This window comes from Gorilla gorilla, chromosome 18 (assembly GCF_029281585.2).
Source record: "Gorilla gorilla gorilla isolate KB3781 chromosome 18, NHGRI_mGorGor1-v2.1_pri, whole genome shotgun sequence".
Classification (NCBI taxonomy): Eukaryota; Metazoa; Chordata; class Mammalia; order Primates; family Hominidae; genus Gorilla; species Gorilla gorilla.
In genome coordinates, this window is record NC_073242.2 from 121134357 (window position 1) to 121149954 (window position 15598).

The window sequence follows — 15598 nt, forward strand, 5'->3', positions numbered from 1 at the left end:
ATCTGTCACTTTCTCCCATCACGCTCAGGTGGGACCATCCAGTTTCAGGAAAACAAGCTTAACACGCCCACTGATTCTACATGATGGTGAGTTCTATAATTATTTGATTATATATTCCAGTGTAATAATGGAAATGAAGTGCCTAATAAACGTAAATGTGCTTAAATCTTTTGGCCCAGCTCCTACCTCCCGGCAGCCTCGCCAGGCCCAGAACTCTCTCCAGTCAGCCTCTACAGACCAAGCTCATGACTCACAATGGCCTATTGAGGCCCATACCCTACCTCACGGCAGTCTCCGCAGATGAGCCTACTGCCTCACAACAGCCTCCACAGGCACAGCTCCATCGTTACAATGGCCTCTTTAGACCCAGCTCCTGCCTCCCAGCCTTCTCTCCAGGCCCTGAACTTTCTCCGTAAGTTGAGGTAGCTGGGACTGTAGGTATACATGACGATACTTGGCTAATTTTTAAATTGTTTTGCAGACATGGGGTCTCACTTTGTTAGCCAGGCTGGTGTCAAACTAATGGCCTCAAGTGACCCTTCCACCCCTGCCTCCCATCCTCGAGGTATGTGCCACCACAAGGGGCACTTGTTCAATTTTCTAAAGAAAAAATCTCTAAAGTAAGGCTGTGGGATGATGGCAGGAAGATAAAAGAAAAACAGAAGAATAAGTTAAAATGACTTATTCACACATATTCTTTTGACAGCAAGAAGAACTTTTAGTATATACATTCCTTACAAACAAACAAACGGCAGATAAACAATGTTGTATAGGAACTTCAACACACACTGTACAATATTCCCACTTTGCTGACATAAGTTATGGAAATTTCGTGGTTTCCTTGAGTGTCGCTACCAGTATTTTGCTTCTCTGACGATTTTTATCAACTTCCTCATCTGTTAACTTCTCTCCAAAGTATGTCATGTCACGACATACTGCCGCTGCACGAACACGGCCAGTGTCTTCCTATTAAACATGTAGAATGCTTTCCTAATTTCTCTTTTTACTCTCTGTCTTTGTGTTCTGCATTTTCCTTACTTTTATTGTCAGAAACTCCAGAAAGTCAATCGTACTAATTTATCACGATTTGCTTTATTAATTTTTACTTTGCTTATATGGAATTTTGCCCAACAGACCTCATTACAATTTCTAACCTGTTTTATTTTGTTTTTTTTTTTCTGAGACAGGGTCTCCCTCTGTTGTCCAAGGCTGGAGGGTAGTAGTGCTATCGCAGCTGACTGCAGCCTCAACCTTCCAGGCTGAAGCGATCCTCCCATCTCAACCTCCCACGTGGCTGAGACTACAGGTGCTTGCCACTATGCCCAACTAATATTTGGTATTTTCGTATACGTGGATTCCAGAGGGGTGACAGCGAAACGTGAGTAAGCATGGATTTTGGTATATGCAGAGATGGGGGGCTGTAACTAATTCTGTATACTGAGGGACGGCAACTGTTTATGTTTTTACAATTACGCTGTTGGATACATACTGTTGCATAGCCTTGAAAATAATAATTTTTAATGGAGTGGAAGAATGATAATGATATTGCTAAAAGTAGCAGCTGGCCAGGTGTGGTGGCTCACACTGGTAATCGCAACACTTTGGGAGGCTGAGGCAGGAGGATGGCTTGAGGCCAAGAGTTTGCGATAGGCCTTGGAAACAAAGGGGGAGTCACCATCCCTACAGAAAAATACATGAATTAGCCTAGTGTGGTGGCACGTTCCTGTAGTCCCAGCTACTTGGGAGGCTGAGGTGGGAGGATCACTCAAGCCCAGGGAGGCTGAGACTGCAGTGAGTCATGATCAGGCCTCTGCACTCCAGCCTGGGTGACAGAGTGAGACCCTGTCTCAAAACAAGAAAAAAGTAGCAGCTAACATCAACTGACCTTTTATACCAGGTGCCTATTGATACCATAGTTTAATTTGTTAGAACTGTTTCTTATTTCACTTACCAACTCTGTCTTCAGTTACTCCCCGATTTTTACTGTGTGTGTACAGATGACCTTTTGTTTAGATTGAATTGTCTCCCCAGAAGTAAGATTACTGTGAGTCATGGTGAATGGACATTCTCATTACCCTTGATGTAAATTGACAGGGTTTTGGGTGCCTCCCAGCTATAATCTTAGCACTTTGGGAGGCTAAGAGAGGAGGATTGCTTGAGGCCAAGAGTTGGAGGAGGCAGTATGGCAGTATGGTGAGACCCTGTCTCCATTATTTTAAAAAATTGACAAGCTTTACCCGGGAAGGCTTATACACAATTTAAACACCCCTCATAGTATAAGAAAGTGCCCATTTCACTGCACCTTTGCCAGCACAGGGTATTATAATTTAGTAAGTCATTTTTTGTTTGATTATTTTAAATAGATAAAAGACCTCATATTACTTTACTTGTCACATTTCAACATCTTTCCTTAGCTTATTAGCTCTATCTCTTTTCTGTCTGTAAATGGTTGTTGTTGTTTTGTTCTTTGAGACAGGGTCTTGCTCTGTCACCAGGCTGGACTGTAGTGGCATAATCATGCCTCGCTGCAGCCTTGACCTCCCAGGCTCAAACTTCAGCATTCCGAGTAGCTGGGACTACAAGTGTGCACCACCACTCCCAGCTAACTTTTTTCTTCTTTTGGATAGAGACAGGTTCTCACTGTGTTGTCCAGACCGGTCTCTAGCTCCTGGCCTTAAGCAATCCTCCTGCATTAGCTTCTCAAATTGCTGGAATTTCAGGCATGAGCCACCATGCCTGGCCTGGGCTAGTCCTGTATTCTCTAGAGTTCTCTTTACTTTGTGCTAGCCAATCTCTCATTATGCTGTTCACCTGTTATAATGAATAATTCTCCGTATTAAATTTTACCACTTTAAACTTTTGAGTGGTTTATGCTTCCTGATTGGACTCTGACTAATATGTTAGGAAGGGTCCCAGGAGATAAACCCACACAGATGGGATTTGGGCATAGGTTTGGTTTCCCAGGGGGCAGTGCTGAGCTCTTTGCCAGTGGGAAATGGGATGCTGGTGATTTCCAGGAAGTGACCTCACAGTGACTCAAGCTACCACTTACTGTTGATTGTGACGAAATGCCAGCTGAGGCACATGCCTTGGGAGCTAAGTGGTTGCTGCCCTTGACCACTATGAAGACTGGTGTGGGAAGGGTCGCTTTGGATGCACTTGAGCAGGGGTCCCCAACCCCTGAGCCATGGAGCCGTAGGGAGCCACACAGCAGGAGGTGAGTGGTGTCGAGTGAGGGAGTGAGGGAAGCTTCGTCTGTATTTACAGCCACTCCCCTTTGCTCACATTCCCGCTTGAGCTCCACCTTCTCAGATGAGCAGCAGCATTAGATTCTCATAGGAGAACGCACCCTGTTGTGAACCGTGCATGTGAGGGATCTAGGTTGCGCTGTGCTTATGAGAATCTAATACCTATTGATCTGTCACTTTCTCCCATCACGCTCAGGTGGGACCATCCAGTTTCAGGAAAACAAGCTTAACACACCCACTGATTCTACATTATGGTGAGTTGTATAATTATTTTATTATATGTTGGATATATAATACGTATATATATATTTTTATATATGTAATAATGGAAATAAAGTGCCTAATAAATGTAAATGTGCTTAAATCTTTTTAAGCAGATTCTTCAGGCCCAGCATCTGCCTCACTGTGGACCCCCCAAGCCAAGCTCCCAACCTTTCAGCAGCTTCTACACACCGAGCTCCCGCCTGCCAGTGGCCTCTTCAGGCCCATGGGGCTCATTCCTCACAACAGCCTTTCCAGGCCCAGTTTTTCCCTTCCGGCGGCCTCTCTGGGCTGAGAACCTCCTCAAGTCGGCCTCTCCAGACCCACTTGCACCCTCCGGGCATCCTCTCCGGGCCAAGCTCCTCTTCCTGGCTGTGTCTCCAGGCCCGACTCCTGCCTGTCAACAACCTCTTTGGACTCAGTGCCTACCCATCTCCTGGCGGCCTTGGTCGGCCCACAGCTTCCTCAAGCCACACTCCCCAGGCCGAGGTCAGGACTCATGGTGGCCTCTCCAGGATGAGCTCCTGCACTCCGATGGCAGCTGCAGGCCCCAAATGGTCTCCGGTCGGTGGGCTTCTCCACACCAAACTTGGGCCTCCCGGTGACCTCTGCAGGCCCAAGTTGTCCTGAAGTCGGCATCTCCCGGCCGTGCCTCCCAGCAAGTAAGCAAGCTCTTTTGGCTCAACTCCTGCCCAGCTCCCAACCGCCTTTGTAGGTCCCGAACTTTCTCCAGCCAAGTTCTTCGGGCCTAATTCCTGCCGCCCGGTGGCCTGTACGGGCCCAGCAATGGTTGGAGAGTGGCCTCTGCAGGTCCCGCTCTTGCCTCCCAGGGGCCTCTCCAGGCCCAGCTCTTGCCCCCACGGCGGCCTCCCGGGGCCAAGTCCCTGCCTGCCTCCCAGCAGCCCGCGTGCGGCCCAGCTCCTCCCTCACGGTGGCCTGTTGATGCCCATGCCTCTGGTACCCTGCCCAGAGGCATGAGCCCCTGCCACACACTGGCTCCTCCCACGCTGAGAGAGGTCAGCGTGAGCCCTTGCCTCACACCGGCCCCTCCCACGCTGAGAGAGGTCAGCGTGAGCCCCTTGCCTCACACCGGCCCCTCCCACGCTGAGAGAGGTCAGCGTGAGCCCTTGCCTCACACCGGCCCCTCCCACGCTGAGAGAGGTCAGCGTGAGCCCCTTGCCTCACACCGGCCCCTCCCAGGCTGACAGAGGTCAGCCTGAGCCTCTTGCCTCACACCGGCCCCTCCCACGCTGAGAGAGGTCAGCCTGAGCCCCTTGCCTCACACCGGCCCCTCCCAGGCTGACAGAGGTCAGCCTGAGCCCCTTGCCTCACACCGGCCCCTCCCAGGCTGACAGAGGTCAGCCTGAGCCCCTTGCCTCACACCGGCCCCTCCCAGGCTGACAGAGGTCAGCCTGAGCCCCTTGCCTCACACCGGCCCCTCCCAGGCTGACAGAGGTCAGCCTGAACCCCTTGCCTCACACCGGCCCCTCCCACGCTGAGAGAGGTCAATGTGAGCCCCTTGCCTCACACCGGCCCCTCCCACGCTGAGAGAGGTCAGTGTGAGCCCTTGCCTCACACCGGCCCCTCCCACGCTGAGAGAGGTCAGTGTGAGCCCCTTGCCTCACACCGGCCCCTCCCACGCTGAGAGAGGTCGGCGTGAGCCCTTGCCTCACACCGGCCCCTCCCACGCTGAGAGAGGTCGGTGTGAGCCCCTTGCCTCACACCGGCCCCTCCCACGCTGAGAGAGGTCGGCGTGAGCCCTTGCCTCACACCGGCCCCTCCCACGCTGAGAGAGGTCGGTGTGAGCCCCTTGCCTCACACCGGCCCCTCCCACGCTGAGAGAGGTCGGCGTGAGCCCTTGCCTCACACCGGCCCCTCCCACGCTGAGAGAGGTCAGCGTGAGCCCCTGCCTCAACAGGCCACCGTGAGGGAGGAGCAGGGTCGCATGCGGGCTGCTGGGAGGCAGGCAGCGACTTGGGCCTGGGAGGTCGTGGTGGGGCGAGAGCTGGGTCTGGAGACACCCCTGGGAGGCAACAGCGGGGCCTACAGACTCTGTTCTCCAGCCGGAGCTGGGACTGTTCAGGTACTGGGAGGTGGGATGTGGGTCTGAAGAGCTTGGTTGCAGAAACTTCGGGGTCTACAAACGCAGGCGGGAGCTGAGCCAAAAAAGCTTGTTTGCTGGGAGGCGGGAGATGCAGCCAGGAGAAACAGCTCTGCCTGCAGAGGCCGCCATGCGGGAGGCGGAGGCCGGGCCTCCTCAAATCGGCCTCTCCAGACCCACTTGCAGCCTCCCGGCATCCCCTCCGGGCCCAGCTCTTCCTCCCGGCTGCGTCTCCAGGCCTGACTCTGGCCTCCCAACAACGTCTTTGGACTCAGCTCCTGCCCAGCTCCCAGCAGGCCCAAGTCGTCGTCAAGTCGGCCTGGAATTGGGCCTGGAAGAGCAGCAAGTCGGCCTCCCCGGGCCCAGCTCCGTCCTCTCGGTGGCCTCTCCAGGTGCAAAACTTCCTCGAGTCAGCCTCTCCAGGCCCAGCTCCTCCTGCCTCCCAGTGGCCTCTTTCAGCCCAGACCAGCTCATGGTTCTTGGCGGCCTTCCCAGGCCCCACTTTTGACTTTTGGTGGCCTCTTCAGGCCCAGAACTTGACCTCCAGTGGGCCTTTGCAGGCCCGGCCTCCTGCCTCTCGAAGGCCTGCACGGGCCCGGACTCACAGCGGACTCACAGCGGACTCTCCATGCCCAGCTAGCTCTCGCCTCATTGCGGCCTCCCGAGTCCAAAGCTCCTGCCTCTCGGCCGCTTCGGCAGGCCCAGCTCCCGCCTGCCAGTGGCCTCTTTAGGCCCAGCTCATTCCTCACAACGGCCTTCCCAGGCCCCGTTTTTCCCTTCTGGCAGCCTCTTGGCCTCTAATTTGTTTATCTTTTGTGTATAAATCCCAAAATATTGAATTTTGGAATATTTCCACCATTATGTAAATATTTTGGTAGGTGATTTATTTGGGGTGAGTTTCTGCACCAAGCCCGAATTTTTTATTTTATTTTCCTTATTATTTGGTGTTAAACAGGTTTAATGACGGTCATGGCAACTGTTTGGCACAATGAAAAATACCGCCCATGATCAACGTGTTCTGTTCTGGGGAAGGGGGCAAAGGCAGGGTGAATCACTTTCTTAAAAAGTATAGCTCAAGTTGGGAGTGCAGAGGGAATGGGGAGAAAACCCTCCCGCTGCCTGTGTCGAAGTGCAGGAGCCCCCACCCCCATACTCACCTGAGTCCAGCCCCTCTGGGGAAAGAAGGGGTACATGAACTCCCCCTAGTCCACAGGCACCTCCCTGTGGCCCAAGGCCCTCTTCACACTCCATCTTGTAGCCCCAACAGGAGCTATTTTCCGAAAAGTGAAAAGCTCTGAAGGTCCCACAATTCATGATATGTACACCTCCCTCACCAGGGGCTGCAAAGTGGCCTGGAGCTCCATACTGAGTAGAAGTCTTTGGACCAGAGTCAGCATCTGGCTGACGGTCCGGATATCCTGGTTGGAGTGACCCTGGTGCACCCTGCCAGGGCCTGGTGCCGCTTGCTGAAGATCATGACCGCCACTCATGGGCCACCGATGTGGTCCTTGTCCCATTTGTTGGGGCTGCGTCCATCCTTCTCAGAAGATGAGTCCTGTTCCTTGCGCAGGGCACTGAGGGACTGGGCCTGACATCATCTGAGTGGTAGAGGCAACTGGGTGTCAGGAGACATGATGGAGAGGAAAGCATCATCATGGTCATTCTCTGTCTCACTGTCCAGCAGGGACTCCCCTGAGGGGCCCAGGGCTCCTCCTCCATGGTGGGAGGTGAGCTTTTAACAGGTTCCACCACCCACAAAGTGTGTGGGGTTGCGGGCCCTGGGCTTTCAGGGCAGGTGGCTCCAGGGGGCCGCCCAGGGTCAACACTCCCTGTGCCACCTGGTGGATGCTCATGAGCAACAGCTGCCAACTTGGCAGGTTGTTTTCTCTGGTTGGAGGCCACTGAGTAACTGGCAGGTTGCTGGGCCTCGTGTGGCTGCAGGGAGGGGTCAGGAAGGGGATGGAGTACCAGGGGAACACGGCCACAGAGTGACCTTCCACATTCCTCCACACGAACATGCTGATGCCACGGGAGGCCTCACTGAATGCAGGCCTGGGGGCCGAGTACTTGGTCCGGGCAGGGAGTTCCTGGCAGGGGCTCACACCTCACCCCCTCCTCAGCCCAGGTGGCTTGGGCCCAGAGAAGTGGGGGTTGGAGAGGAGCAGAAGGCCAGGCCTCAAGTTTTGTTTTTTTTGTTTGTTTTTTTGTTTTTGAAATGCAGTTTGACTCTTGTCACCCAGGCTGGAGTGCAGTGGCACGATCTCAGTGGCCTTCATACCTGGCTAATTTTTTGTATTTTTACTGGGGGTGGGGTTTTGCCATGTTGGCCAGGCTGGTCTTGACCTCCCGACCTCAGGTGATCCACCCACCTCAGCCTCCCAAAATGGGATTACGGGCATGAGCCACTGCTCCCAACTTCATTCATTTTTACTTGAAAAACTCCGTTAAGCATTTTTTTAAGGTAGACCTAGTGGTCCTGAATGCCCTCAGCTTTGTTTGTCGAGGAAGCACGTTATTTCTTTTTTCTTTCTGAAGGACAGCTTTGTCAGACATAGTATTAGTTGCTGGCACTTTTTTTCTTTCAGCACTTTGAATGTATTATTCGATTCTGCCCTGACCTGCAAAGTTTCTTTAACTTTTGACTATTTGATTATATTGTGACTTGGTGAGTATGTATTTGGTTTGAACCTCTTTAGGAATCTTTAAGCTTCATGGATTTAGATGTCTAAATCTTTCCCATGATTTAGGCAGTCTTCAGCCATTGTTTAAATAAGCTTGCTTCTCCTTTCTCTACTTTCCTTCTCAAACTCCCATAACCTGACAATGGTTTGCCTAATGGCGTCTTGTTGGCTTTCTTTTCTCTGTCTTTTTTTCTTTTTTTTTTTTTTTTTTGAGACAGAGTCATGCTCTGTCACCCAGGCTGGAGTGCAATGTGTGGTCTAGGCTCACTAGGGTTAGGGTTAGGGTTTTAGGGTAAGGGCGAAGGGTTAGGGTTTTAGGGTAAGGGCGAAGGGTTAGGGTTTTAGGGTAAGGGCAAAGGGTCAGGGATTTAGGGTAAGGGCGAAGGGTTAGGGTTTTAGGGTCAGGGCCCAGGGTTAGGGTTTTAGGGTCAGGGCCCAGGGTTAGGGTTTTAGGGTCAGGGCCCAGGGTTAGGGTTTTAGGGTCAGGGCCCAGGGTTAGGGTTTTAGGGTCAGGGCCCAGAGTTAGTAGGGTTTTAGGGTCAGGGCTCAGGGTTAGTAGGGTTTTAGGGTCAGGGCCAAGGGTTAGTAGGGTTAAGGGTCAGGGCCCAGGGTTAGGGTTTTAGGGTCAGGGCCCAGAGTTAGTAGGGTTTTAGGGTCAGGGCTCAGGGTTAGTAGGGTTTTAGGGTCAGGGCCAAGGGTTAGTAGGGTTAAGGGTCAGGGCCCAGGGTTAGGGTTTTAGGGTCAGGGCCCAGGGTTAGGGTTTTAGGGTCAGGGCCCAGGGTTAGGGTTTTAGGGTCAGGGCCCAGCGCCCAGGGTTAGGGTTTTAGGGTCAGGGCCCAGGGCCCAGGGTTAGGGTTTTAGGGTCAGGGCCCAGGGCCCAGGGTTAGGGTTTTAGGGTCAGGGCCCAGGGCCCAGGGTTAGGGTTTTAGGGTCAGGGCCCAGGGCCAAGGGTTAGAGTTTCAGTGTCAGGGCCCGTGGCCCAGGGTTAGGGCTTCAGGGCCAGTGCCCGGGGCCCAGGGTTAGGGCTTCAGGGACAGGGCCGGGAGCCCAGGGTAAGGGCTTCAGGGACAGGGCCGGGAGCCCAGGGTTAGGGCTTCAGGGTCAGGGCCCGGGGCCCAGGGTTAGGGCTTCAGGGTCAGGGCCCGGGGCCCAGGGTTAGGGCTTCAGGGCCAGGGCCCGGGGCCCAGGGTTAGGGCTTTAGGACCAGGGCCCGGGGCCCAGGGTTAGGGCTTCAGGGTCAGGGCCCGGGGCCCAGGGTTAGGGCTTCAGGGTCAGGGCCCGGGGCCCAGAGTTAGGGCTTCAGGGCCAGGGCCCGGGGCCCAGGGTTAGGGCTTTAGGACCAGGGCCCGGGGCCCAGGGTTAGGGCTTTAGGGCCAGGGCCCGGGGCCCAGGGTTAGGGCTTTAGGGCCAGGGCCCGGGGCCCAGGGTTAGGGCTTTAGGGTCAGGGCCCGGGGCCCAGGGTTAGGGCCTTAGGGTCAGGGTCGGGGTCCCAGGGTTAGGGCTTTAGGGTCAGGGCCCGGGGCCCAGGGTTAGGGTTTTAGGCTCAGGGCCAGGGTCCAGGGTTAGGGTTTTAGGCTCAGGGCCCAGGGTTAGGGTTTTAGGGTCAGGACCCAGGGCCCAGGGTTAGGGTTTTAGGGTCAGGGCCCGGGGCCCAGGGTTAGGGTTTTAGGGTCAGGGCGCAGGGCCCAGTGTTAGGCTTCTTTTAGGGTCAGGTCCCAGGGTTAGGGTTTTCGGGTCAGGGCCCAGTGCCATGGGTTAGGGTTTTAGGGTCAGGACCCAGGGCCCAGGGTTAGGGTTTTAGGGTCAGGGCCCGGGGCCCAGGGTTAGGGTTTTAGGGTCAGGGCGCAGGGCCCAGTGTTAGGCTTCTTTTAGGGTCAGGTCCCAGGGTTAGGGTTTTCGGGTCAGGGCCCAGTGCCATGGGTTAGGGTTTTCGGGTCAGGGCCCAGGGCCCAGGGTTAGGGTTTTCGGGTCAGGGCCCAGGGTCCAGGGTTAGGGTTTTAGGGTCAGGGCCCAGGGTCCAGGGTTAGGGTTTTAGGGTCAGGGCCCAGGTCCCAGGGTTAGGGTTTTCGGGTCAGGGCCCAGGGCCCAGGGTTAGGGGTTTAGGGTCAGTGCCCAGGGCCCAGGGTAAGGGCTTCAGGGCCAGGGCCCGGGGCCCAGGGTTAGGGCTTCAGGGCCAGGGCCCGGGGCCCAGGGTTAGGGCTTCAGGGCCAGGGCCCGGGGCCCAGGGTTAGGGCTTCAGGGCCAGGGCCCGGGGCCCAGGGTTAGGGCTTCAGGGACAGGGCCGGGGGCCCAGGGTTAGGGCTTCAGGGACAGGGCCCGGGGCCCAGGGTTAGGGCTTCAGGGCCAGGGCCCGGGGCCCAGGGTTAGGGCTTCAGGGCCAGGGCCCGGGGCCCAGGGTTAGGGCTTCAGGGCCAGGGCCCGGGGCCCAGGGTTAGGGCTTCAGGGCCAGGGCCCGGGGCCCAGGGTTAGGGCTTCAGGGTCAGGGCCCACGGCCCAGGGTTAGGGCTTTAGGGTCAGGGCCGGGGTCCCAGGGTTAGGGCTTTAGGGTCAGGTCCCGGGGCCCAGGGTTAGGGTGATTTCCAGGAAGTGACCTCACAACGACCCAAGCTACCACTTACTGTTGATTGTGATGAAATGCCAGCTGAGGCACACGCCTTGGGAGCTAAGTGGTTGCTGCCCTTGACTACTATGAAGACTGGTGTGGGAAGGGTCGCTTTGGATGCACTTGAGCAGGGGTCCCCAACCCCTGAGCCATGGAGCCGTAAGGAGCCACACAGCAGGTGAGTGGTGTCGAGTGAGGGAGTGAGGGAAGCTTCGTCTGTATTTACAGCCACTCCCCTTTGCTCACATTCCCACCTGAGCTCCACCTTCTCAGATGGGCAGCAGCATTAGATTCTCATAGGAGAACGCACCCTGTTGTGAACCGTGCATGTGAGGGATCTAGGTTGTGCTGTGCTTATGTGAATCTAGTACCTATTGATCTGTCACTTTCTCCCATCACGCTCAGGTGGGACCATCCAGTTTCAGGAAAACAAGCTTAACACGCCCACTGATTCTACATGATGGTGAGTTCTATAATTATTTGATTATATATTCCAGTGTAATAATGGAAATGAAGTGCCTAATAAACGTAAATGTGCTTAAATCTTTTGGCCCAGCTCCTACCTCCCGGCAGCCTCGCCAGGCCCAGAACTCTCTCCAGTCAGCCTCTACAGACCAAGCTCATGACTCACAATGGCCTATTGAGGCCCATACCCTACCTCACGGCAGTCTCCGCAGATGAGCCTACTGCCTCACAACAGCCTCCACAGGCACAGCTCCATCGTTACAATGGCCTCTTTAGACCCAGCTCCTGCCTCCCAGCCTTCTCTCCAGGCCCTGAACTTTCTCCGTAAGTTGAGGTAGCTGGGACTGTAGGTATACATGACGATACTTGGCTAATTTTTAAATTGTTTTGCAGACATGGGGTCTCACTTTGTTAGCCAGGCTGGTGTCAAACTAATGGCCTCAAGTGACCCTTCCACCCCTGCCTCCCATCCTCGAGGTATGTGCCACCACAAGGGGCACTTGTTCAATTTTCTAAAGAAAAAATCTCTAAAGTAAGGCTGTGGGATGATGGCAGGAAGATAAAAGAAAAACAGAAGAATAAGTTAAAATGACTTATTCACACATATTCTTTTGACAGCAAGAAGAACTTTTAGTATATACATTCCTTACAAACAAACAAACGGCAGATAAACAATGTTGTATAGGAACTTCAGCACACACTGTACAATATTCCCACTTTGCTGACATAAGTTATGGAAATTTCGTGGTTTACTTGAGTGTCGCTAAGAGTATTTTGCTTCTCTGATGATTTTTATCAACTTCCTCATCTGTTAACTTCTCTCCAAAGTATGTCATGTCACGACATACTGCCGCTGCACAAACACGGCCAGTGTCTTCCTATTAAACATGTAGAATGCTTTCCTAATTTCTCTTTTTACTCTCTGTCTTTGTGTTCTGCATTTTCCTTACTTTTATTGTCAGAAACTCCAGAAAGTCAATCGTACTAATTTATCACGATTTGCTTCATTAATTTATACTATGCTTATATGGAATTTTGCCCAACAGACCTCATTACAATTTGGGCTAGGGCCCAGGGTTAGGGATGTTTTAGGGTCAGGGCCAGGGCCCAGGGTTCGGGTTGTTTTAGGGTCAGGGCCAGGGCCCAGGGTTAGGGTTGTTTTAGGGTCAGGGCCCAGGGTTAGGGTTGTTTGAGGGTCAGGGCCCAGGGTTAGGGTTGTTTGAGGGTCAGGGCCCAGGGTTAGGTTTGTTTTAGGGTCAGGGCCCAGGGTTAGGGTTGTTTTAGCGTCAGGGCCCAGGGTTAGGCTTGTTTTAGGGTCAGGGCCCAGGGTTAGGGTTTTAGGGTCAGGGCCCAGGGTTAGGGTTTTAGGGTCAGGTCCAGGGCCCAGGGTTAGGGTTTTAGGGTCAGGGCCCAGGGCCCAGGGTTAGGGTTTTAGGGTCAGGGCCCAGGGCCCAGGGTTAGGGTTTTAGGGTCAGGGCCCAGGGCCCAGGGTTAGGGTTTTAGGGTCAGGGCCCAGGGCCCAGGGTTAGGGTTTTAGGGTCAGGGCCCAGGGCCCAGGGTTAGGGTTTTAGGGTCAGGGCCCACGGTTAGGATTTTAAGGTCAGGCCCAGGGTTAGGGTGATTTCAAGGAAGTGACCTCACAATGACTCAAGCTACCACTTACTGTTGATTGTGATGAAATGCCAGCTGAGGCACATGCCTTGGGAGCTAAGTGGTTGCTGCCCTTGACTACTATGAAGACTGGTGTGGGAAGGGTCGCTTTGGATGCACTTGAGCAGGGGTCCCCAACCCCTGAGCCATGGAGCCGTAAGGAGCCACACAGCAGGTGAGTGGTGTCGAGTGAGGGAGTGAGGGAAGCCTCGTCTGTATTTACAGCCACTCCCCTTTGCTCACATTCCCGCCTGAGCTCCACCTTCTCAGATGAGCAGCAGCATTAGATTCTCATAGGAGAACGCACCCTGTTGTGAACCGTGCATGTGAGGGATCTAGGTTGCGCTGTGCTTATGAGAATCTAATACCTATTGATCTGTCACTTTCTCCCATCACGCTCAGGTGGGACCATCCAGTTTCAGGAAAACAAGCTTAACACGCCCACTGATTCTACATGATGGTGAGTTCTATAATTATTTGATTATATATTCCAGTGTAATAATGGAAATGAAGTGCCTAATAAACGTAAATGTGCTTAAATCTTTTGGCCCAGCTCCTACCTCCCGGCAGCCTCGCCAGGCCCAGAACTCTCTCCAGTCAGCCTCTACAGACCAAGCTCATGACTCACAATGGCCTATTTAGGCCCATACCCTACCTCACGGCAGTCTCCGCAGATGAGCCTACTGCCTCACAGCAGCCTCCACAGGCACAGCTCCATCGTTACAATGGCCTCTTTAGACCCAGCTCCTGCCTCCCAGCCTTCTCTCCAGGCCCTGAACTTTCTCCGTAAGTTGAGGTAGCTGGGACTGTAGGTATACATGACGATACTTGGCTAATTTTTAAATTGTTTTGCAGACATGGGGTCTCACTTTGTTAGCCAGGCTGGTGTCAAACTAATGGCCTCAAGTGACCCTTCCACCCCTGCCTCCCATCCTTGAGGTATGTGCCACCACAAGGGGCACTTGTTCAATTTTCTAAAGAAAAAATCTCTAAAGTAAGGCTGTGGGATGATGGCAGGAAGATAAAAGAAAAACAGAAGAATAAGTTAAAATGACTTATTCACACATATTCTTTTGACAGCAAGAAGAACTTTTAGTATATACATTCCTTACAAACAAACAAACGGCAGATAAACAATGTTGTATAGGAACTTCAACACACACTGTACAATATTCCCACTTTGCTGACATAAGTTATGGAAATTTCGTGGTTTACTTGAGTGTCGCTAAGAGTATTTTGCTTCTCTGATGATTTTTATCAACTTCCTCATCTGTTAACTTCTCTCCAAAGTATGTCATGTCACGACATACTGCCGCTGCACAAACACGGCCAGTGTCTTCCTATTAAACATGTAGAATGCTTTCCTAATTTCTCTTTTTACTCTCTGTCTTTGTGTTCTGCATTTTCCTTACTTTTATTGTCAGAAACTCCAGAAAGTCAATCGTACTAATTTATCACGATTTGCTTCATTAATTTATACTATGCTTATATGGAATTTTGCCCAACAGACCTCATTACAATTTGGGCTAGGGCCCAGGGTTAGGGATGTTTTAGGGTCAGGGCCAGGGCCCAGGGTTAGGCATGTTTTAGAGTCAGGGCCAGGTCCCAGGGTTAGGGTTGTTTTAGGGTCAGGGCCAGGGCCCAGGGTTAGGGTTGTTTTAGGGTCAGGGCCAGGGCCCAGGGTTAGGGTTGTTTTAGGGTCAGGGCCAGGGCCCAGGGTTAGGGTTGTTTTAGGGTCAGGGCCAGGGCCCAGGGTTAGGGTTGTTTTAGGGTCAGGGCCAGGGCCCAGGGTTAGGGTTGTTTTAGGGTCAGGGCCAGGGCCCAGGGTTAGGGTTGTTTTAGGCTCAGGGCCCAGGGTTAGCGTTGTTTTAGGGTCGGGGCCCAGGGTTAGGTTTGTTTTAGGGTCGGGGCCCAGGATTAGGGTTGTTTTACGGTCCGGGACCAGAAGTAGGCTTTTTTTAGGGTTGGGGCCCAGGGTTAGGCTTGTTTTAGGGTCAGGCCCATGGTTAGGGTTGTTTTATGGTCAGGGCCCAGGCTTAGGGTTGTTTTAGGGTCAGGGCCAGGGCCCAGGGTTAGGGTTGTGTTAGGGACTGGGCCAGGGCCCAGGGTTAGCGTTGTTTTAAGGTCAGGGCCAGGGCCCATGTTTAGGCTTGTTTTAGGATTATGTCCAGGACCCGGGGTTAGGGTTGTTTTAGGGTCAGGGCCAGGGCGCAGGGTTAGGCTTGTTTTAGGGTCAGGGACAGGGCCCAGGCTTAGGGTTGTTTTAGGGTCAGGGCCAGGGCCCATGGTTAGGGTTGTTTTAGGGTCAGGGCCAGGGCCCAGGTTTAGGCTTGTTTTAGAGTCAGGGCCAGGGCCCAGGGTTAGGGTTGTTTTAGGTTCAGGGCCAGGGCCCCGGGTTACGGTTGTTTTAGGGTCACGGTCAGGGCCCAGGGTTAGGGTTGTTGTAGGGACAGGGGCACGGTACAGGGATAGGCTTGTTTTATTGTGAGGGTCAGGGCCCAGGGGTAGGGTTGTTTTAGGGTCAGGGCCAGGGCCAAGGGGTAGCGTTGTTTTAATGTCAGGGCCAGGGTCCAGGGGTATGGTTGTTTTA

General features: G+C 53.5%; 1 protein-coding gene across 22 annotated transcripts in view; it reads left to right on the forward strand.

The window, feature by feature from the left end:
- Positions 1-15598, forward strand: part of LOC115931432 (decreased expression in renal and prostate cancer protein) — a 407507-nt gene that overhangs the window by 363426 nt on the left and 28483 nt on the right. For 16 of the 22 annotated variants that reach the window (XR_010131404.1, XR_010131396.1, XR_010131402.1 and 13 more), the window contains 6 exons: positions 29-86; positions 180-412; positions 11299-11356; positions 11450-11682; positions 13411-13468; positions 13562-13794. The gene's annotated coding sequence lies outside the window, so the exon portion shown is untranslated. Of the gene's footprint in view, positions 1-28; positions 87-179; positions 413-1187; positions 1383-3444; positions 3503-3622; positions 6619-11298; positions 11357-11449; positions 11683-13410; positions 13469-13561; positions 13795-13863; positions 14377-15598 lie in introns of those variants that run through there. The other 6 variants (XR_010131395.1, XR_010131409.1, XR_010131419.1 and 3 more) reach the window with 5 other exon arrangements.